At 37.7% G+C, this 23091-nt stretch overlaps 1 long non-coding RNA gene across 3 annotated transcripts in view; it reads left to right on the top strand.

Moving 5' to 3' along the window:
- The first annotated feature begins 541 nt into the window (after positions 1 to 541).
- The window catches only part of LOC138740477 (uncharacterized), a 133944-nt gene continuing 111394 nt past the window's right edge, over positions 542 to 23091 (top strand). For all 3 annotated transcript variants that reach the window (XR_011342933.1, XR_011342934.1, XR_011342935.1), the window contains exon 1: positions 542 to 672. This is a non-coding gene — a long non-coding RNA (uncharacterized lncRNA). The remainder of the gene's footprint in view (positions 673 to 23091) is intronic.

The raw sequence follows: 23091 nt of genomic DNA, 5'->3' as shown, positions 1-23091 counted from the left end.
CATGAAACAATGCCTTGATATAGAGGTTGGAGTTTTCTATTCCCTCTTTGGGGGTTCCAAGGAAATCATCACTCTTTGTTGCAGCTGATCATTCCGAGAGCCATTATGCTTTCTTCTTTAAAAATCTGGCATCTGTGGCCTTTTTGCACAGAAGAATAGTCTCTGCACTGATTACACATTGATTGGACAGGAAGGAACTAATGAGAAGGGGAATTAAGGACCTGGTTGGGGGGGTGGGGGGGGGGAGAGAGGACAAGGATGTATTAGCCCTCCTCTAGACAAAACAAAGTGCTTGAGAATGTGAGGTGAGTGTAATGACATTTCAGAGTAATTGTCTAAATATATTGTAGCTTATTCATCTTTGAGGTTGGAATTGTAGAAGAAATCCAGAGAAGTTTTGCACAGTACTGTAACCTTGAAGAGACAATGTTTTTCTGTCAATTCAAATAAACTAAAATGCATTTTGACCACTGAAAAGAAATTTGCATTAATTGAATTTGTGATGTCAGAATAGCAGGAGCAAAAATTGTCACAAGATTGACATCATTATGCCACAACTATGATTTCCCAAGATGCACCTACATTGATCATGCACCTTATTGGGAGGGTGAAGTCATGTCACAGCTTGAAGTTATCTGGGAACATCAGAGAGCAGTATATTTTTTGTGCAATGTGAGTACGTAAGAAATTTACTGAGCTTCAAGCTAGCATTTTTGTTTTTATTAAATTGCTGAAATTTCTCCCCCTCAGATCTCATTCGTTTTCAAAAGTGCCTACTCATGATCTGAGATTTTCAAATAACTACTGTACCACAAAGGCAGTGAGGAAGCTCATTGAAAATGATCCATTTTCTTTCATATTTGGTAAAGGGGCAGGTTTTGTCTATACCTGAAGTGGGTGATAGGATTTAGAGAGTTGAATAGAGATTCCCAAGTTATTTTTCAGAAGCGAACATATACATTTCAAAATAATGTAAGAGTGAAAAATTAAGGCTAAGCTGAGCTATCAGACCACTAAATGGTTTAAAATGTTATTACTTTCAAATGTTGAATTTCAATGGAACATTCACAAATGAAGGAAATTGTGCGCTGCAAAACAATTTATTTTGAAAGAATTTTGCCTTACGGCTAGCTTGTATTACAGATTCTACAAATTGAATTTTATGGTTGTAAAACTAAAAACGCTGGACAGATGAATCTGCTGATCAATGGCCAGGGTTACCTGTCCACTATGGACACTGCAACTGAAGAAGGCAACGGGAAACCACTTCAGTATTTTTCCATGGTATAATCAGGAACTCAACATCGACCATGGTCTCAGCTCAAAGAAGACCCTTCACCAAAAGAGAACGGGGAGGTAACAATTACAACTCGGAGGGTCAGAGGATCGTCAAGGATTGAGAGATCTGATGGCCCACGCCGAATTACAAGGAACCTGAATGATGATGTATAAAGTGATAAAATGTAACCTTGAGGAAGTAAAATGTATTTGAACAATGAAGTAAAATAAATTTGACTTGCTGCATGCAAATAAGGCAACAATCTTTTAATAGTGTGTCTCCTTCAGTAATGCACAAATATAATAACACATCTGCCTCAATCTAGATTAAAGATTCAGAGCTGCAATGTGTTATTAATGATTGTCTTGCAAAATGTGTTTTTTTTTGTGCTGTTTGCAGCTTTTGGTGATTGAATCAAGGCTTGAGAGATATGATGACCCTGGCTGCCATGCTTTGTTGTTTCTTCCTACCATCTGTGGTCTAACATCTTCAATTGGTTAATACCAGCTGCTTGTTATGAATAGATTTTCCTGTTGATGCTGCACGTACTTTATGGAGCGGACATATATTGTGGTATATAAACCTGATGTGCTTCAGGTTTAGTGACTAAATCCAATACGTGTTCCTCAACCCAAAGGAATATTTCCTTTCTAGTGAAACAAAACTAAATCCTGAATATTCTTAAACAAAAAGTGTGAACTTACTTTCTTAAAATAGTCTTGTCCAAACTATCACTCTTGGAATTGTTAGTTAATTATACACTAATGCCCCAATTAATTAATTTTTTTTTTCTTTTGACTGAGAGGCGAAAGGAAAGGTTAATTACTTTTTAAGTTGTATTGTTTTAATTTAATTAAGGCATACAGCAGGGTAACAGGCCCTTCCAGCCCATGAACCTGTGCTGCCCCAAATACCCCAATTAATCTATGACCCTGGTACATTTATTGAAGGGTGGAAGAATACTGGAGCACTCAGAGGAAACATGTGCAGACATCAGGAGAACAGACAGCACCAGATTTGAACCCAGGTCCACTGGTACTGTAATAGTGTCGCGTTATCTGCCATGCTAACCGTGCCGGCCTCTAACCGTGCCATCTTTTTAAAAGATTTTAGATATTCATACTCATTTTTAATTCCCACCTTTTTAGTTTTTAATTGCTTAATTTAATGTCATTGGCTTTTAAATGCTAGAGATCTGTTAAATAAATAAATAGATAGATAAAATTGAACACATAGCAGACCAGACACGGACCTCAGTTATTTTTTTTGGCAGCCAAGATGCAGAAAGCCAGCAAGATGGTCCTTCTGCAGCTATCCTGGGTAAGATGTGCCTGGTCAGGCTGCTGTGGTAGGTGGGTTTAGGTGAGAGAGTAGAAGCCTTGTGCAACACAATCCAGCCCCAGATATTTTTGTCACATTCATTACCTTAGCAATTTGGTTCGCAGTCCTTGAATTATCATTAATAATGGATCAAAGAATTGCATTAATTTCTTGGCCTGTCTGAAAACAAAGAAATTAAAGCACTCTTATCTCAGGTTGTAACAGATTGAAGTGGAATGAGGTACCTTCAGAATTTCCTGCCATCTATTGTTCATGCCATAATTTATAAAATGGCCTGTCTGAAAACAAAGAAATTAAAGCACTCTTATCTCTGTTTGTAACAGATTGAAGTGGAATGAGTTACCTTCAGAATTTCCTGCCATCTATTGTTCATGCCATAATTTATAAAATGCACCTTGGTGATGGATTATTCACAATGAAATGTACACATTTATTCCATATTGCTTGTTCTTCAGTTGTGTTAATATAACTTTACATTGGATACTCAATTTGTTTGAATTCTACTTAAATTTGGGATGCAGAAATATATTTGCTGCCATCATTAACTGAGTGTTTGTTACAGGGTGATTTTCATTCGCTACTCAGCTTGAAGTTATCTGGGAACATCAAAGTTGGACAAGGAAAATTGGTCTGAATTCCACTATAGAAGAGCTTAAGATACAGCACTGTATCTCAAAATGAAATGGAATTCAAACATGTTTTGACATGTTTATCTTTAATACAACTTAATCATAATTTGAACAAAAACTATTATAGAGTTAGCTTGAGTAACATTGTCTCACTTTAAATAATTTAGTATTTAAGTCCATTTTATAGCTTCCGGCACAAACTCTTCCAGTTCCATTTTTAAGTAACCCTCTTGCATCTTAAGTATTGATTGCATCAGATTCACCAGAAGCTGCTTGGGACAACTAGTTCTCATTCATGCTCCATCCATTAGTGCCAGCCACTGGGCAACCTAACCTGTGGTCAATACAAGGATATCAACAAATGTTCTCAAATACTGGAAGTAAAGACTTGGGAATATGGGAACTAAATTCTATAAATGGAGGGCATACATTGCTGTCCTAGTGAGCCTCTTTATTTTCTCATATGTTGATGAAGGGCTCAAGCTTGAAACATTGGTTACCCTTTGCTTCCCATGGATGCTGCAAGACCTGCTGAGTTTCTCCAGCACACTGCTGTCATGTGTTTAGCACATACAATTCTCTTCATAATGTTTGGAACAAAGACACTCCCCCACCCCCCCCCCCCCCCCATTTATCCCTGTGTTCCACAGCTTTAAAATTGTAATCAAACAATTCACATGTAATTAAAGTGCACATTCCAGAGTTTATTCAAGGTTATTTGTAGATATTTTGGTTTGGCCATGTAGAAATTGCTGCACTCTTTATATTCAGTCCCCTCATTTCAGGGCACTATAATGTTTGGGACATTTGTCTTCACAGTGTTTAAGTGCTCAGGTATGTTTAATTCCTTCATTAGTGCAGGTATAAGAGAGATAGGCTTGCTTCCAAGTTTTTTTTATCACCTTTGGAGTTTGTAGTTACCATTTATCAGCATGGGGCCAGAGTTGTGCCCATGAAAGTCAAAGAAGCCACTGAGGATTAATAAAACAGTAAGAAACATCATCCACATTTTAGTATTACCAAAATTAACAGTTTGGAACATCTGGTGAGCACAGTAATCACAAGGGGACTGGTCTTCCAAGGAAGACCCCCACTGCTGATGACATTAAAATTCTCATCATAATGAAGAAAATTCCCAAATGCCTGTCTAACAGATCAGAAACACTCTTCAGGGTACAGGTGAAGGTGTGTCGATGACTACTGTTCACAGAAGACTTCATGAATAGAAATGTGGAGGCTACACTGGAAGATGCAAACCACAGAAATGTTGGCCAGATTACAATTTGCCAAGAAGTATTTAAGAGCCTTCAGAACTCTGGAAAACGGTCTTGAGACTAAGATTAACCTGTTATCAGTGATGGCAAGAAAAACGTGTGGAGGTGTAAAGGAACTGCCCAAGATCCAAAGCATACCACCTTTGCTATGGTTTGCATCTTGCAGTGTAGCTTCTGTACTTCTGTTTATGAAGTCTTCTGCAGACAGTGGTCATTGACACATCCATCCCTGCCTCCTGAAGAGTGTTTCTGATCTGTCGGACAGGCATTTGGGAAATTTTCTTCATTATGATGAGAATTTTTCTGTCATCATCAATGGAAGTCTTTCTTGGAATACCAGTCCCCTTGTGATTACTGAGCTCACCAGTGCACTCTTTCTTCTTAATGATGTTCCAAACAGTTGATTTTGATAATCCTAAGGTTTGGACGATGTCCCTTACTGTTTTATTCTTGTTTTACAGCTTCAGAATGACTCATTTGACTTTCATTGGCACAACTCTAGTCCTCATTATTGAAAAATGGCAACTACAGTCTCTAAAGGTGATCAAAAGCTTAGAAAAAAGTCATCACTCTCTTATACCTCCACCACTCAAACAATTAAACCTACCTGAGTTTTCACAAACTTCTGTAAAGCCAAATGTCCCAAACATGGAGCCCTGAAATGGGAGGGAGGAGGGAAACTACGAATAAATAGTGCTGTAATTTCTACATGGTCAAACCAAAATGTATTCAAATAACATTGAATAAACTCTGGAATGTGCACTCTAATTGCATGTGAATTATTTGAATACAAATTTAAAACCAAGGAGCACAGTGGCAAATAAAGGAAAAAAAGTGTCTTTGTCCCAACCATTATGGAGGGCACTGTAAATCACAGGACAATGTGTCCCATTCAATCTTCAATTTTCTGTTTGGCCAAATTATGCAAATGTTTGCTCCTGAGATCAACTGCCTGTTGGTCAATTTCCCAACCAATTCCTATACTCTGCTAACCAGTGGGCTTGCTGCTCATTGGCTGCATGTAAATGAGACTGGAGACTGAGAAATGATGAAGCTTCCTTATGTTGTCTGCAGCTGAACTTATAAGAAGTCAGAAGCCCTTCCATGTGATGAAGATTATGTGAATAAGGGCAACTATAACATAAGAATGTGGAGCAAAGAGGAGAGGGAACTACAGACATCAACAGAAGGGAATTATCAGTTTATACTATTGCGGAAGTGGTGACAGGACACTTAAAGTCATAGTCACAAGTTTTAAAAATTTGTTAGTTTTGATTTGAGATGGGATGTAGCACATATATAATGGAAATGAGCAAAATAGTGTGTTCAGATTTTCACAAGGCATTCAGAAAAGTGACAAATGAGGCTAATAAACAAAATAAGAGCATGCGGAATTGGGAAGAATATCTGACATAGATGAAGGATTGATTAACAGATAGAAAACAAGAGAGTAGCCATCGATTGGTGTTTTAGGGTCGTGTGTAATGACGTATCGCAGGAATTGAGGAAGAAGCCCTGTCTATTCAGAATCAGTGTGAATAATTTGGGTGAGAGGCCCAGTTTTAATATAGTTATCATTTATGATGGTACAGAGCTTGATGACATTCTGGGATGTGAAAAGGATGCAAAGAATCCACATGGAGATGTGGACAGAAAACAGTTACTCTTTCAAAAGATGCTGGTGTACAAGTGGACCTGGATGTCTTTGTACACGAGGCACAAAGATGACATGCAGATTCAACAATTAGGATGATAAATGGTGAAATTGCCCTATATTGTAAGAAGATTTGAGCACAAGGTTCCTGCTGCAATTAAAGAAACACTTGGTGAAATTATTCCTGAAATCATGTGTAAATGTACCTAAGGAAGGATGTACTTGCAAGAGGTGAAGTTTAATGAAGGTACAGCACATTGATTTCTGGGATGGGGGTTAAGTTTATTGCTACCATAAATGTAGAAGAATGAGAGGTGATTCCATTGAAGCTTATAACATTCTTGTAGTATTTAACAATCATAAACAAGGATGATGCTATCCCTGGTGGGCATATTGAGAACCAGAACTATAGTGTTAAGATAAGGGTTGGCCATTCACGATTGGGATGAGATGAAATTTCTTCACCTAGAGGGTAGCAACATTTTGTAATTCTTTATGTTGGGTAACCATGAAGTAAGTCTCTGTTGGCAAACCTATTCAACACTGATTAATAGATGCTGAGATATGAGTGGAATCAAGGGACATGATTTAGCATTATAAAGTGGGGCTGAGGTAAAAGATGAGTCATGGTTTTATTGAATGGAGGAGGAAGTGTGAATGACCAAGTCTTGCTCTCTTCCTCATATTCTTATGTTAATGGCATGTTTTTGTTTCTTCCTGTGCTTTTAACCCTACTTAAAAATAGAATAGTGGAACCAAATTCAGGATTTTCTCAATTAAAAATAACTGAATGGAAAGTTGGATGCCTGCATTGGTTACAGGACTCCAGCTATCAAGGAATTAAATCCTGCTTCTCTCTATACACTTAAGATTGCAACTCTGCTTCGGCTATTACTTGAGTGCATGACTTGATTGGAATTTTAGATTTTGCATGTTCTGTCAAAGTGCATCCTGTTTTGGATTTGCTGGTAAATAATAAAGTAAATAAAACTTGTTGGTTTGCTTTACAAGTTGGCACTGAAACATGACCTGAAGTTTGATAGTAGGCAATTAATTGAAAATATAATGCAAATTACACCAAGCAGCTGCATTTGGCAGAGCAAAATACTTCCAACTTTGAGCACAATGAACAGAAGAAAACGAAGTCTACTGAGATCTCTTCAGAATGTTAAAAAGATTGCGTTCCCTGACTGATGGAAGAAAGAAAATGAATATTTCTCAGCACTTAATGGATGATGCAGAATGCACTTATTTGAGAGGGTATGGGATATCAAGTCCTTAGTGCCATTAAAAATAATTATTGCTTGTACGTTGCTGTGCCTGACAACATGCAAGCTATTGTTACAAATTAAAATGAGAAAAATCAAATGCATCAGTTTTGATTTGTACATATGAAGCCTGGCCCAATTCATGCATGGAAAAAGGTGGTGATACAGAGTTGATCTGGAATGGTGTTTTGATTTATGCTGAATTGTCAACTGATCCCAGATTCATCAGGCTTCACCAAGGCACATGTGTCAAGGAGTCGCTTTTGAAGCAGGTGATCTGATGAGTCACAATTCCCAGGAGTCTGGTGTATGTGCTGCAGGCAGAGTTGGAGCCCCTAACAAGTCACTGCAAGCTGTGCCTAAGTGGTGCAATAATCAGGGGATCGTTGCTATATGTGCAAATGTTGCAAGAGTCAAAAATAGTAATAATTTACATTAACATTGTAATTTTAACATCTTAAAATATTCCTTTTCAAGAGATCGATTTCAACTCTAGAAAAACTAATGGTGAGGGACCTAGTCACATTCATATAAATATCTACGCAGAACATTGAAGTCCTAAAAATTCTAATCCATGGGTGAGAGGGATAATCATTAGTTTCCATGGAAGATAGTAAATGATAGATGCAGAGTCTTGCATCATATCACTTGTGTAGTCCCTAAATAGGTTGAGACCGTGGTAACTGCCAGATAGATGTTATGTAAACCATTAAAAGAACACATTCACTCATTCTTCAGTACAAAAAAGTGCTGTCGAAATTTTATTAATATCCCTTCATAACTTCCTCCTTCTTCCCCCTCGACCCTGCGCATGCATGTAAACTCCACACTGTTTGAACTCTTATGCGCTTTACATTTCCCAAGTGTCATCCTGGTTGCATCGTCAGCGGCAACCGGCTAGCGCATGTGTGTTACATCACCAGTGCCGATCAGCTATTCTCTAGGCCAGCCTAAGTATGTGACAGTGACAGTTTCTTCCTCCCCACCCCACCAAGCCCTCAAGTTGTTCAAGGAGGTGACTGATTTGACCTGTCCTGCGACATAACAGTACGATGGACTAGCATTCTGGCCCAATTTAATCTGGTACTGAAAGAGGGGCAGTGAATGATCTGAGTGGCAGGGGTTCAGCTGTTTCTTCGGTGTCAGTCGTGACGACGAAAGCAGTTCATTGCTATTCGTTGGCTTCACATGGTCAATGGAGACAGAGTCAGCCTTCCCATTCAGCCAGATCACAAAACATTTATGGTGGGTTGTATGACTTGGAAGGCCATCATAAACAGGTTGGAGTGGTCGGCGACCATGTCTTCCTTTGGATTGGCCACCCTAACAGAGGCATGAGAAATGGAGATGGGAGTGAGATGAGCCAGTGGGTGAAAAGAACATGCATAGGTTGAATGGGCTACTGTTGCCTTGGATTTTGTTCCGGTACTGAGGCTGAATCAGTGTTCATAATTCCTATTGCATCAAGGAGTGACTGAGATTCTTGGACATGTTTAGCTTAGTATGAAATTCTAGTTTCTTCGCAAACAATTCCTTTTTCACTGCAATAAACTAAAATCACTTAAACTGAATTATAGATTAACTACTGTAAAGTATCCTGAAAATCAAAGCTGTTTTGAAATGACACAACATAACTTTAAAAGAAATTGCAGATCTTTAAGTATTGCTATGAAACTGCCTTTGTCAAAACCACTTTACACTATTTCAATTAACTTGCAAAGCCAGTGCATTTGGGCCTATGAAGTAAAACCCAATTTTGTAATCTTCCAAGTATTTTTTTGGATTAAAGATGTAGACCTTTTTCTAGATTATTTTCCAAAGGAATAAAATGACTCAAAACTGTTTTCTGGTCTGCAAAGCAAAATTAGATATTTGTACTACCAATCAACCATAATCAGACAGAAGATCATGATTAATAGGTTTTAATCACCTTAAAGTTTCAGCACAGCTTGCATGTTGTTGGCCTGGTTCCAAGGCAGATACTGAGGGAGGGGTGTGGGCATAACAGCTTTTATAGGGATATCTGGGAGGGAGGAGTTATGGGCTTAGGGGGAAGGCCAGCCCATACAGCACCTAGATACATTTATGCACATAGTGGTAGCACCACAACATTGTAGAAAGATTTGATACACTTGAGAAAATAAAGATAACTCACATTTTTCCTGAGAAATGAAATAATTTTAATGATAGTAGGAAGCAGCTTAATCAACTAGTACAAGTGTAAAGGTTGAATTGGACAATGAATGTTAAGATGGAAAAAAAACATTGAATGAGCTCAGTGATATTGACAGTAAACCTCATTTGGTTAGCCTTGTGGGTATTTTAGTTCAGAAATAGCAAAGAGATGAATATGGGTCAGAGCAGCAAATTGAGTTCAGTTGGATTAGAGCTAGAAATTGGCCATGTCAATGAAAGAGATCTGAAGTTTACCTCAGGCTCAAGTATTGGACCAAGGTTGCAAACAATCTCATTCAATTTCAGATAAATGTCAAAGAGAACAAATCTGTACATGGCAGGTCAACGTCATTTGCAATGGGAATAGAAGACCAAGGTTTTGGCCTAACCAGTTTCTAGCTGGAGTACTGGATGCTGTAAAGCTATCTGCCAGCTTTGTGACATGGAGATATGAAAAGATTTAGTGACAGGGTAGACCTGATGTTGAGAGATGTAACACAACCCCAATAAGCTAGGTAAAATTATATGCAAGTAAATGCTATTGTTAGCCATTGTTGTCATCGGGTTCAGTGTCTTGTTTGCAAATGAACAGGATTCTGGAGGAAGAAGTGCAAAAGAGCAATGATGGATTCTTTTCTGACAGACTTGTATGAAGTAAATTGGAATGCATGGAATGTTATAAGTTTAGACCACGGTGGTCATACTGGACAAGGAAGTGTCTACTTTTTCATTTCCTTTTTAAAAATGAAAATGCATTCCACCAAATAACAATAAGAAGACCAACCAAAATCCTCCCTTCTCTTTCTCCTTTTCCTTCTCTAGTTTTGTTTGTCTGCATTTTAGATCTCCTTCATTTCACTGAGACTTCAATCTGGATTAATTTCCCTTAGTTTTATGGCTTCAATATTATATAAGCCATATGATGAAAGTCACACATTGAACAATCTTGCTTTTTGATAATTAAGACCCCTCACAATGAGGTATCTTAAAATAGATAGGTACCTAACTACTTAGATTCAGGGAGACTCCTGAATGAACCTCAACAATAAAATTATGCTGCCTTTGTACTCTACTCTGTTCTTTCTCTGCACATTAATACTGTCATACTTGTGCTATGTTAAGATATCTAATTGATCTGCTCCGTGAACAAACTCTCTCATGGCATCTAGTACATGTGACAATAAATCTAAACTTGAATCATTAGGGATGGACTAGTAGTTTAGATGGAGTAATAGATTATGAACAGGAATAATACTGGCATTAATTTAAAAAAATTATGTCCACGAAATGTGGGACATCTTGAGCGGTAACAATTAACACAGCACTATTATAGCACCAAGCAAACCCAGGTTCAAATCCGATGCTGTTTGTAAGGAGTTTGTTTGTTCTGCCTGTGTCTGCATGGGTTTTCTCTGGTGTTCCAGTTACCTCCCAACCTTTGAAAAACATAAGGGGTTTGTAGGCGAATTGGCCATATTTGGGGAGCATGGGCTTGTGGGCCAGAAGGGTCTGTTACAGAGTTGTACGTCTAGAAAAAAAAACCCTCCAAACTGACCAACCACCTCAGCAGTCAATCCTCAGTGTTCGATTGCACAATCAACTGATCCAAATGTCATTAATGTATTTGGAATCAGTTTTTGTTAGATTCAGCGGAATCTGTAGTAGAGGGGGACATGCTCTTTCTTTTTCAAAACAGGATGAATTGACAAAAAGATTTAAAGGATACTTTTGGATGAAAATGGAAATGCATGTATTTTACTTTAAGTGGCTATCTTGTGAATAGGAAACAGTACAAGTTGAAAAGGATTTGCTACTTGTCTAACCCAGGGCACCTAAGATCTAAAAATACAGAGGAAAATGTATCACCTGCATAATTCATTCTATTTCAATAGTTAATAATGAGCATTTTTTGGACAGCAAATGAATGAACAAGAGGAGTGGTGGCCAGTATGATGAGATCTCGGAGCACTTCAAATGAAGGTCACTGCATCCATTTAAGCAATCAAATTCAGATTTTTAATCCTCACACCTTAACAAATGATACAGGGAGCTTGAAACTGATCCTTGAGATTATGATAAATAAGTAAAACTGACACTGGAAAAAAAATCCTTTACACAAAAACCATGCTGCAATTGACAAGATTGTCCAAGATGATGCATTTTAAAAAATCTTCCATTCTTGTATCACTACACCTTAATGATTGGAATACTTTCCAGCAAGACTTAAAGTGACACAATGAACAAAAAGTGGCAATCCAGACTGATTTGTCATTATGGAATTCTCTTGAGAGCTCCCGCTGTGTCTTGTGTGTAACACTTTTGACAGGTGAAGACTTTGTTGACCCAATTACATCAGCTTCCGTTATAGAAATTCTATATAGTTATTGACTGCTCTAAAAATATTTGCACCGGTTATCTGCAGTGATTGGTGTTCTTCGACAAGAGAATTGTTATCAGGCAGCATTGTTAAAGCTGTTTCTTCACCAGGAACAAAACTGAGAATGTAACACATTCTAAAGGAAACATCTGATATTTATCCACATTCCTCTGAAGTTGGCAGCAAATATTAAGAGATAAGGGAAGGTATATTATTAACATGCAATCAGTGCACGCCCTCTATTGTACAAGGGCAAAAATTCAGTTTGGCTTTTCTTACTAGTGTCTGCTAAGATGAAATTTACAGAATTATTTTTGGTCACTTACTTTTGCTTTGTATGGACAATGTTTGATTGGCTGGCCTCTGACACAGCAGATTGGTAATTAACTGGGAATTAATACAAGTAATTGGAAGGTTCAAGTACTTGAAATGTTATCTATTATTCTTGGAGGTTATGTTTCAGTTTTCTGAGGCATTAATGAGAGTACATCTGGAGTACTGCGTGCAGTATTAATCTATAACTTGCATTTTTTCTCACTTTACAATATAAAAGTATAGTGAGGCTTTTAATACGTTGGATTATCTTTTGGACCAGCCATTCTCAATGGGGATTATCAAAGGGGCGGGGGGGGGGGGGTGCCGGTGCGGGGGGTGGGTGGGAAGTCACTGACTGAAGTCACAAAATATTTTTTATGTCCTTTACGTAGTCGGTAGGAGAGAAGTATGGAAGAAACCAATTAAACTTGACTGCTTCACAGGGAAGGGGGCCCATAAACATTCAGCAGAAACCCATTTTTCATTTAGTTAAAGCATTTCGATTTGCAAAACAGCAAAAGCCCATCTGAAATGACATGACAGCCAATAAAAGGCTGAGAATGGCTGTTCTAGACTAATAAATAGAATAAGCACCTTGTCTTTTGAGGAAAAGTTGGGCAAGCTATGGTTGTATTCACTTGAGCTTTTAGAAGAATGCGAGAGGACTTGATTGAAAACTGAGAGATCTTAAAAGATGGGCATGGAGATTTTGTTTCCTCTTGTGGGAGAATCTAGAATTAGAATTCACTGTTCAAAAGGAGTGGCCAATATCAGGGATAGAAGAGGCACTTTTTCTCAGTTTGTGAGCAATTGAAATTCTCCTCTTTAAAAGGCAATGGAAATAGAATCTTTAAATATTAAGCTCAAGGTACATAGACTCCTGATAAACAAAGGGAGAAAGGGTACTGAGGGTTGATGGAGACACATTTGAGTTTGAAATCAGATCAACCATGATTTTGTTGAATACAGAGCATGGAAAGGTGCTGAAAAGCTGACTCATTTTACTAATGCATGCATTCATGTTGTGTTAAATCTAGTATATAAACAGTAACCTCCCTGAATGTCATAAAATGACAAGATATGCTTCAAAGCAATGGTCACGATTAAAATTTCAATTTCTAAAGGGATCTATATAACTTCTGTACAGGAAAGGGGAAAATATCACCAGTCCATTGCAGAGAAAGCATTATTAATAATGACCAAATTGGCAGCAGGCAAGACAAACAGTTCTTGCTATTAATCTCCATGGCATATTCATATAATCTTCCTGATATGTTACCATCTATCTTCCAAAATGTTCAGTTCTTATGGCACATTACATCAACTAAATATTGGCAAGGGCAGCTGAAGAATTAAGGAGCTTTACCAATAGTTACTAATAGGAGCTATTGTGTTCTTCTATGCAAACTTAAAATTAAGCAAGGCCTGGATTCAAACATTTAACCTTCAGCAATTTTCTGTTGAAGTCTTGCTAACCACATGAACTCTTTGGATTCTAGTTAATTATAAATCACAGGCTACAAATAATGAGCGATGTGGATGCACTGTATTGGTAGAAAATTAAATAGCCAGGAGAATACATCATGAAATATCTGACAACTCCCATGTTGGCTCTACATCCATGAAAAAGGAATCACTGCAATGCACTTTGCTACTCTTGATCCCATTGTTACCATTACCTACATGTAAAATTATGGTCGCTGGACCACATAGAAACATTATTTTTAATCGTTTTGGAATTTTATAATAATTCACATTTATTCCCTTTAATTTCTCTGAGACTAATTTGTCAAGAAACCCAAGCCTTACACAGTGATGAGTAATTTACCATGGTAATTAATTTGTTAAAATCACCTCATTTCATATTTTCTCAGATGATGTCTGATTGTATTTTTGTATGGATTAAATTAGAAATGTATATTTTGAATTTTGGTCAGAACAACTGGATTAAGATTGTTTTAAATTCACCTATTCTGGGAGTACCATCTTATCCCAAAAGATTTCCTTTACAGATTGGGAATTGAAGTCAAAGAATCAACAATTGAAGGAAGCAAACACCTTGTAAATTGGGTTTCAAGTACATTGTGATGGAGATGACATGTTAACTATAATAACAAAGCCATCAGTTAAGCTATCAACTTAAAAAAAATTATGAAGGAGAAATTTTGCACAAAAATAATAAAACATCAGAAAATCATAAAACAGTCTACTGATGATCTGATCATTCCTGAAGCAAATAAAGCTGTTCCAATATTCCAAAATAGGTTGCAAAGGCACAATATAATTGGTTTTGCAGTCTGCATCGCTCCTACTGGAGATCTGATAGTTAATAGTGTTTTAGCCAGGTTCAAACTCTCGCCATTTTTATTGAGTAGATGGCCTACCTAGTCCTAATTAAAAAAAATAAACAGTATTTCTGCTTTTGTTCTGATATTCATTCTAAAATTAAAAGATGAAACAAAGAAGTGTTGACATTATCTAAATTCCCCTCTCTATGAGGCATGGAATTCAAAGACCGAAGTTGAGGTAAAATGACTCTATTTCTATTGAATAAATTACCTAGTCTCTCAAATGTAAATGAAATACAGTACTATCTAAACTCGATGGGGATGTTAAAATGAAATGAGCTTTCAATTTCATAGAGCTAGTGATAGCTTTTTCTAAATTGCTGTGGATTTCCACGCTTCTTTATGTTAGGATCAACATATAGATAAAAATCTTTGAAAGATTCAATAAGTTTAAATCCTTCTTCAAGCTCTTTTATAGTGATTTCTTTAGCTGTATTTTCAGCTGTTTCACCCTCTGACTTTAGCTTCTTCAAATGCACGCTGCTCATCAAGTTGAAGAAGATAATTCTCGCTTAATTCATCGACATGCAAATCAAGCAATTCTTGCACATTTTCCATATCCACATCAAAATCTATGTTACTTCCAATAGGAGTTAACTCTTCAATTATTTTGTCCGTAGGGCTGAAGCCAAGAAAATAATTTGCACAATGGAGGAAAAGGTATTTCCAAACTGTCGTACTGTCCACTCATTGTAGCCCAGATTGTGTCCAATTTTTCACATTTCTGGCACTGTCTTCATGTCGTTTAATAACTTTGTTTTTCTTTTCCTTTTATTATCACTGACAGATTCTTTTCCATATTTTCTTTTATCCTTACTTAAAAGGGGGCACACACTGAGTCCTACTGTGATTTGCACATACTGTATTTTATTCAGGGCCATTCACATGATCTACTTGGCAAGGGCATAATTTTTCCAGAAAGAATTAGTGGTAACTGAATAAAACGGGAAATAGTCACAGTTTTCCAAATCGCAGTAAATGACTTTTGCATTGACTGAAGTAGCGAATACCAGGATTTGCCTGTATAGCATTTTCCATGCTCGTATCTCAAACTACTTCAAGGATAATTATGTTGGCAGTCGAGTTGCTATCTTGTACTCAATTTGTGCTTTTGTGCAACGAAAGGTGAGATGCATGATCAGTTATTAGTTTTGGTGACATTGATCATAACTAAAACTCCAGCAAAACTATAATTTTTTAGAATAAACACAAAAGTTTGCGGACGCAGTGATTGAAATAGGAAGATAATGCTGTGGAAACTCAGCGGGTCAAACAATGTACCTCATATAACAGAGATAAAGATACATAACTAAGGTTTTTCGTGAGCCCTTCATCAAGGTATGACCAAAATGTTGGCAGGCTCTTACCATTTTTCATTTAGTTAAAGCATTTCGATTTGCAAAACAGCAAAAGCCCATCTGAAATGACATGACAGCCAATAAATTTTAAACATGTGGTGGTACACCACCGGCCTACTGCAGGGGGAAACTTCTGCACCTGTAGAAGTGTAAGGGGACAGGACAACACCTGGCCGGCTGTCGATCAGTCTCACCCTCCAGGATATAAGCCTGTGCCGGCCTCCCGAGGCCTCACTCACAGTTGCTGCAGCTACTGCCAGCCTGGCTCTGTGGAAGCCTTTGTGGATTAAAGCCTGTTGTACAGTCTTTACCTTGTGTGTGTCTGATTCTGGCTAACAGCGCACCACAAAACAATCCTAAATAAAATTGTCAGCTTGGGCTTCGTATTAATATCTCTCTTTTGAGCTAGAAAATTACAAGCTCCCATTCTAGACAAGAGCAAATAATCCGATCTGAACTTCAGTGCCGGACTGAACTCATGTTGAACTGTTGCTGTGCTTTTGAGTGAGATGTCAAACCAAGGCCTTGTCTGCCGTATGTGGACAAAAAAGTTCAATGAAGATCAAGTGAGTTCTACTCTGTTTGGCTGAAAAACTTAGGAGGATGTTTAACTGCTTTACTTTTTCAATTGTCAGACTGTAAACTTTATAAATTCAAATCCTTATCAAGACCATTCATTCTGGCAACTGTGTGAATAAAATGATGAACATTTCCAGATGCTTCTGCTGCATACTGAGGTGAGGCAGCTGTCCAAAGGAACTTGTTTTCATTGGTTTGTGGCTCTCTGGGACACCATGGTTTCTTTTCTTTCTCAAATAGATTTTCAAAACTATGGGAAAAGGCTGAAAATATTTTTCATTGCCTTTCCCTCAATGTACTTGGTTGAATGCAGATTCAGCAAGGTCGTTTCCTTGACAAAATCTAGGAACAGACTTGATAGCACAAGAACATGAAGAAAAACTCGTTTATGCAAAGGCGGATGTATTTTATCTGGCAGATATCTTTGACAAACTCAATTTACCGAACAGGTCATTAGAAGGGTAAACACAGTAACCTCATTGATAGTACAGATGCCATTGTTCCTTAAAAAGCTTGAAATCTATTGGAGCAACATCAGATATCAGGAATTTTTACAATTTCCAAATCTGAACACAAACCCTAGAAGCACTGAAGGATGAATACATTGCTGTTAATGTGGAACATCTAAGCAAATACATACAGATCTGCAAGAAAGATTTAATGACCTGTTAAACCTCAATATTCCATATTGGATATTAGATTAATTTAAAGAACAACTGATGGTGACACAGAAATTCAAAACTCTGATTGACCTTCAGAGTGATATAATTGCGCAGCGTAAGTTCAAATACCTTTTGAAATGTTGTTTAGATTAAGAGTGATCTGTCAAATAGATTTTCAAAACCAAGGGAAAAGGTTGAAATATTTTTCTTTGACTTTCCCTCAATGCTCTTCATTGAATGTGGATTCAGCAAGGTTGTTTCTTTGACAAAATCTAGGAACGGACTTGATAGCACAAGAAGAGGTGACCTACAACTATCACAATACAATTTGGACATCAAAAAACTTGCACAGCAACATCAAGCTCAAGGATGTCACTAAAAGTTTCATTTAATCAGAATTAATTTTTAAAGTTCCTTTTATTAAGTTTTTAATTCCTTGAGTATATGCTTAAAGTTCCTTATTACTCATTGTGTACAAATCATTTGCTCTAAGAAGCTTTTTAATTTTTTTTGGTAATATGTATGTTTATATTTTCTTCTTTCCTACTTATTCAATAAGAATTATTTCCTATTTGTTCTGGAATCACAAGCTCAGAGTGAAAGCCTTGTTTTCTTTTCACCTGACGTATCATTTGTATTTTTAAATATTTTTAATGTAGTTGATAGGAGAGAAGAAGGGAAGAAACCAACTGGTTCACCAGGAAGGGGCCCCATAGCCAATTTAGTGAGATTGAAAACAGACTAAAACTGATCTTTAAGATGGTGAATCCATGAGAAATTGCTCATAAAATGAGAGGACTGTAGGAAAAGTAAAATGGCCAACCCACTTATTCTGTTGATTTCAGCACTTGGGTGCGTGCATCACCAGGCAGCCAGCATCCAAACATCCGGGAGTACTTCTGGTGAATGTATGACATGTCACTATGTGGGCGGGATCCCCTTAAATCTCTGGGTTGGCAATTTAATGGGTAGATCCCCTTGCACTTTAAAAGGTGCTTCCAGCACCTTTGCCCCAATAATCGTACCTGGGTCCCAGGAGGGCTACCCAGGTGCTGCAGTTTAAAAGAAGCTAGTGTTGGTAAAGCAAAAGCAGTTGAACAGAGTTGGGGCTGAATAATTGTCAGTTTTCACACAAATTCCACATATAGGACACGGTTTATTAACCAAGGGAAATTTAAACTGAGTGATAGCAGCACACTTTCGCACACATCTAAGAAGACAGACTACATTCAAGAAAGCACAGCAATAATGTCTGTGGGGGAAGCTTGGGAGCACAAATACCAGGACCAAGCTCTGTTGACAACCTAGTATTATTGTTGTTTTTTTTGTGTATTACCAGGGTAACAATAAAACTCAATGTACATATAACTTCGCATTGGCATGACTATTTCACTATTTTATCATGCCACACTGAAAACTTTAAATACTGTCAAACCCAATACCAGGTAACAATATGAACATACTGATGGTATCAGCTAGTCACGTAATACGTGTATATGTGATTTTTGCTCAGACAAAAAATTCCACTGTTCAGTGATATACACGAAACGTTAAATGCATATTTTGTAACTTCTAGTTTTCTGTTGGCCACACTTATGAAATTTTTCATTTGAAAAATCTTGTCATGTATAAAGTATGACGAATTACAATCCAAATACAGATTACTCTTGAATTACGTACTTATCACAAGAGACTGTGATAAGGATTGCAGGGTTAGGATTCATTTTAATTCAAATCACGTTTTGAGATTTGCAAAAACAGATAGTTTTTGGAGCTGAAAGAATTGATAAGAGTATGACATAATCTTGCAAATTTTTCTTTCTAAAACTTCAGAGTGCAACAATGTCGATAGATTTCAAATCACCATCATATTTAACTTTAGTTTTCCTCACTAATTTTAGGTTCCAGGGAAGAAACTATGCCTTCACATATTATGATGAAATATTTTGGTAATTCATATTTTGCATTTATCATAAAATTTATCATTATGTTTTTTGTTATTTTGTGAATCACATTCACTTCTGTTTACTTTTAAGGTGTCTCCCTTAAACCTCTGAATATAGACATTTCATGCAAAATGTTCAGTATGTCAACTCCCCAAATGATTTAATCACAAAAATTTCAATATTTAGACCAAGAGCAACATGTCATAGAACTCCACAAAAAATATACAGTCAAAAGTTCAAAATGCCAATTTTGCAGGATTTGACTTGTGGAAATGCCCTGAACCTCACACAAATTCTGATTTTGCATCTCATAAATATCTGCACTCATAAAATCGTCAAAATTATTTAATTTATGCATTAACTTATCTTTTCAGAATCATTTATTTATATTCTCATGAACAAATTCCAGAAGACACACATACACTTTTACCTGCACCTGCTCATGACATTCATGAACAACATTTTAGAGACTTTTTCCAAGATGTTGTACGTCCTCAAAGTTCAACTATTTGTCACTGCCACACATTCTGTTTACAGTTAAGGGACTCGAAAGGCACACCTGGTAACGTTATCATCTTCTGTGGTCCTTGAGTTTTTCCAGTTGTCAAGTCATTATTTTATGCTCAAATGGAAACTGGTCCAATTGCTTTGCTAAATAATTTCTATGAATTAACAAATTTCATATTTTGGTGGCTAAAAACGTCCAAACTGATCTCAATAAAATTTACTTACCAGAGCCCCCATCCTCTCAGCAAACAACACGCACCCTCTCACCAGAAAAATGCACTACAATCCCACAAAAGGATTGATCCACGCTGAGACAAAAGAATTAGCTTTACGCTGAGAGTCTCCCCCTTTCTCTCCAGTAGATGTCTCATTCACTCAGCTAATACTTCAGACAGTTGACGGTTCTAAAGCCTCTTCCATACAGGGACTTTGTATGCACCACTGAACGCTACAGAATGCAGGTAGCAGGCACTACTGTACGTTTCAAAGTGCAATTACAGAGTAAAGGTTTGCCAGTCAAGAAACTATTTGCCATTCTATATTTTTTAGTGAAATTGTAAAAATGGCCCTTAGGAAACCATGAACAATTTAATATTTTCCACTATCCAATGTCATGTTAGGGCTAATTCTGTTAGAACCACATTTTTATTCTCACATCAAATTACCTTGTTCAACAAGCCATCTTGACTCAATTGGGTAGAATGATAGAAATAACCCATTTTGGAGAAAGAATAAACCGACAGCAATTAGTAAATAAAGAATGGATCTTTTAAACTCCATTTTGACAACCCTTCATTAAAGTCACTTTTGATGTTCATTTGGTGATATCTCAGATCATTTTAAACTTTTTAAAAATAAAGCAATTATATTCTCAAACTCTAAATGATTCACTCCAGTTTAAGCAACACTGGGTTAAAAAATGGAAAATATGAATGATTAATAATTTAGTAGAACCTTTTTTGTACTGAATTTATAGCTGACACCTTTTGACAAGACTTAATAATTTCTGGAAAAAAAATTTGGTGTCAGCCAGCTCTTTGAGAAACATTGTTTACATTTGAGGCTTGAGCAGATATTGCTGGCTGGATTGGTCATACTGTTTTTAACAAGGCAGTGTTGGAGATGTTGTATAGAAAGAATGCATGAATATTTATCAAGTGCCCAAGACTTAAGTGCATGGAATACTGATTTTCACTTCTTATCTAGTGAGTCTTACAGATTGATGTTAATTTATCTCAAGTTTTACAGAGAGGAGCATTTTAACTGACAGCAAATTTAATTAGATTTAATGCAAAGGAGTAAGAAAATAATGATCCTTTGTCTTGTCCATCACAAAAACCATCTTCCTACTTGTGTGGGCATGATGCTCCAAAGCATTCTTGGGTATTAAACGTATTTCTTTTTGCACTAAATGATTTTCCATTCATAGTTATTTAGAAAAAATAAACGGCTGTCCTTGTTGTACACAATGAATCAAGCAGAATTAGTGGAGGAGGCAAAAAGATGGTCGATCTTTTGAGTTAAGACCCTGCATTGAGGGAAGAAAATCGGTATAAAGAGGAGAGGAGGAAGGTTAATTGTAGAGACTGGTAGGTGATGGGTGACAACAGAGGGGGTGCAATCAAGTGGGGGGATAAAACTGGGTGTTGGAATGGGTAGTAAACACACTGAAATGCTGAAGGAACTCAGATAGTCTTTTCAGCGTCTCTAGGAGACAAAGATATATTGCCAGCATTTCTGGCCTGAGCCCTTCTTCAAGGAAATATCAGAAAAGGCAGAAGCAGGATATATCAGACACTCAATATCCAAACAATGGGGGAGGAATCCAGACCAACAAAAGGTGTTAAATTGGATATGGTAAGGGACAAGGTAGAATTTATCATGTCTGTGTGTCTGTGTGAAAGGAGCCGCTGAGCGAATGGAGAGACGAAGTTGGGGGGGATGGGGGGTTACGAAAGCCAGAGAGGTCGATATTGATCAAGTCAAGTCAACTTTATTTATCATTTATACCATGCTCGCACAGTACGAAGAGATAATGTTTCTCCAGGATCACAGAGCATATTTACATAGATGTAAGTTAGGAAAGCAGTTAACACATTAGAAATTGTTGGCACACTTTCCACATCTGCACTGGGAGTTCAGGAGCCTGATGGCTTGGGGGAAAAAGTTGTTCCCCACTCTGGATGTAAGGGCCTGAGTGTTATGGTACTCCTGCCATATGGCAGAAGGTAGAACAGTTTATTGCATTGAGTTTAGTAAATGTCCTCCATGCTAGAAAGAGGTTCTCGGATGGTCTTTTCCACTGACTTCACTATCCTCTATAGATGGTCTTGCAGTCCAAGGTGGTACAGCTTCCAAACCAGGTGGTGACACAGTTGCACAGGATGCTCTCAATATATTCTCTGTAGAATGTAGTGAGGATGGAGGATGGGAGATGAACTTTCCTCAGCCTTTGCAGGAAATAGAGGCACTGCTGGGCTTTCTTGGCTATGGAGCTGGTGTTAAGGGACCAAGAGAGATTTTCTACCATGTGCACTCTGAGGAACTTGATACCCTTAATGACCTTAACGGTTGAGCCATCAATGGTCAGGGGATCGTGATCTCTCCAGGTCCTCCTGAAGTCAACTACCAGCTCTTTTGTTTTTTTAATGTTCAGATACAGGTTGTTTGCTCTGCACTTCATCTCTGTATGCCGCCTCCTTGTTCTTTCTGATCAGGCCCACCACTGTCGTGTCGTCAGCGAACTTGATGGTGTGGTTGGAGCTATGTTTGGCTACACAATCATGGGTCAGCAGAGTGAACAGCAGTGGACCGATGCCATCTGGTTGGAGGGTGCCCAGTTGGAAGATGAGGTATTATTTCTCCAATTTACAGGTGGTCTCAGTCTTGTAGTATGTGAAATAATGGACAGATATGTCGGCAAGGGAATGGATGGAGAAATGAAACAGGTGGCCTCTGAGAGATCAACGCTATTGCGGCGGACAGAGCTGAGGTGTTCAGCAAAGTGATCTCCAGTTTGCATCCAGTCGCTCCAATACAGAGGAGAACACAACAGGAACACCAGATGCAGTAGATGACCCTTTCAGATTCACAAGTGAAATGCTGCTTCACTTTGAATGACTATTTGAGGCCCCCAATAGTGCTGAGGGATGAGATGTGGGCACAAGTGGAGGATCTCCTGCAGTAGGTCCTGAGGGGATGATTGATGGGGAGGAGGAGTGGTGGACAAGGGAGAAACAAAGGGAGTGGCCCCTGCAGAAGGCAAAGAGGAGAGGAGAATATGTGTCTAGTGGTGGGATCATGTAGTAGGTGGAGGAATGGTGGAGGACGATATGTTGGATGTGGAATCTGGTGGTATGGTAGGTGAGGACAAAGAGAA

The sequence above is a fragment of the Narcine bancroftii genome, chromosome 8, assembly GCF_036971445.1.
Source record: "Narcine bancroftii isolate sNarBan1 chromosome 8, sNarBan1.hap1, whole genome shotgun sequence".
NCBI lineage: Eukaryota > Metazoa > Chordata > Chondrichthyes > Torpediniformes > Narcinidae > Narcine > Narcine bancroftii.
Note: the sequence above shows the minus strand (reverse complement) of the source record. Positions and strands in the feature narration are given on the sequence as shown.